Genomic DNA, 1,897 nt, shown 5'->3' with positions numbered 1-1,897 from the left:
TGCCAGGGAATGTTGTGAAGGCCAAAACTAGAACGGGGTTCAAAAAGGAATTGTACAAATTCATGGAGGACAGGTCCATCAGTGGCTAATAGCCAAGATGGTCAGGGACACAACCCCATGCTCTGGGTGTCCCTAAACCTCTCACTGCCAGAAGCTAGGACTGGACAACAGGGAATGGATCACTCGATAACTGCACTGTTCTGTTCCTTCCCTTTGAAGCATCTGGCACTGGCCGATGCCGGACAATAGGATACTGGGCTAGATGGACCATTGGGCTGACACACTATGGCCATTCTTATGTTCTGATTTAATTGCACTGTAGTCTGTGGGCCTGATTCTGATTTCAGTTACACCCCTCATACTCTAATCAAGTGGACCCACTCAGATTTTATCCCAGTGTACCTGAGAGCAGAATCAGGCCCACAGCATTCAGTAGGGCCACACCAAGGATGGATGTGGCCCATTGCCTATACCTGGCTGCTCTGTAGCTGGCAATAGGTATAGCATCCCTAAAGCCCTCTTCCCAACTGCAGCTCTACCTGTACCTGCTACGGTTTGATTGAGAGAGTCAGAAGATGGGTCAAAATGATCAGAATCTAGTGGTCAGGCAACCTCACTCATTGCAAAACTAGCGTCCATGTGCCAGGATTTTCTCCTTATGTGTGTCTGTCTATATAGCTAAGGTCCTTTTCCCACACAGTATCTGAGCACCTCTCACTCTGTAATGGATTTCTCTTTAGCATATTCACTGCATGTCATTTTAATAGAGTGACTCTGCCACTGGGCTGCTGGGTGACCGTGGGCATGTCACTTCTTCTCTTAGTGCCTCATTTTCTCCCTTTATCCAATGGGGTTAAATGATACAGGCAGCATCTGTACAGCACTTTGAGAGCTACAGGTGAAAAGCCCTATGTAAGAATTAGGTGGTATTAGCCTCACAACACCTCTGTGAGGTAGGGACAGGCTGTGATCCTCCTTTTACAGGCTGGCATCTGAGGTGCAGCATAACTAAGTGGCTTGCCCAAGGTCACACACAGTCTGTGGCAAAGCCAGGAACTAAATCCAGATCTCTTAAGTCCCAGGCTAGTACCCTAACCCCTGGACTATGCATTTTTGTTTCTGGGGTTATGGGACTTGACTCTCTTTAAGAGACTCTTTGAATTTTGGTCCCTCTGATCCTTCTTCATACATTATTACAGGGGAGGCTTTCAAAAGCATGAAGGACAGTGTGGCACCGAACACTCATTGAAAGTGAGTGAGGGTAAGTGGTTTAATCTAATGCGTTCGAGGATGCTGAGGGAGTTGGCTGATGTGATTGCAGATCCATTGGCCATTATCTTTGAAAACTCGAGGCAATTGGGGGAGGTTCTGGACGATTGGGAAAAGGCAAATATACTGCCCATCTTTAAAAAAGGGAAGAAGGAGAACCCAGGAACTACAAACCGGTCAGCCTCACCTCAGTCCCTGGAAAAATCATGGAGCGGGTCCTCAAGGAAACCATTTTGAAGCACTCGGAGGAGAGGAAGGTGATCAGGAACAGTCCGCATGGATTCACCAAGGGCAAATCATGCCTGACCAACCCGATAGCCTTCTATGATGAAATAACTGGCTCTGTGGATATGGGGAAAGCAGTGGATGTGATATATCTTGACTTTAGCAAAGCTTTTGATACGGTTTCCCACAGTATTCTTGTCAGCAAGTTTAAAAAGTATGGATTGGATGAATGGACTATAAGGTGGATAGAAAACTGGCTAGATTATCGGGCTCAATGGGTACCGATCAATGGCTTGATGTCTAGTTGGCAGCTGATATCAAGCAGAGTGCGCCAGGGGTAAGTCCTGGGGCTGGTTTTGTTCAACATCTTTATTAATGATCTGAATGATAGGATGGATTGCAC

The sequence above is a fragment of the Eretmochelys imbricata genome, chromosome 1, assembly GCF_965152235.1.
Source record: "Eretmochelys imbricata isolate rEreImb1 chromosome 1, rEreImb1.hap1, whole genome shotgun sequence".
Taxonomy (NCBI): domain Eukaryota; kingdom Metazoa; phylum Chordata; order Testudines; family Cheloniidae; genus Eretmochelys; species Eretmochelys imbricata.
Note: the sequence above shows the minus strand (reverse complement) of the source record.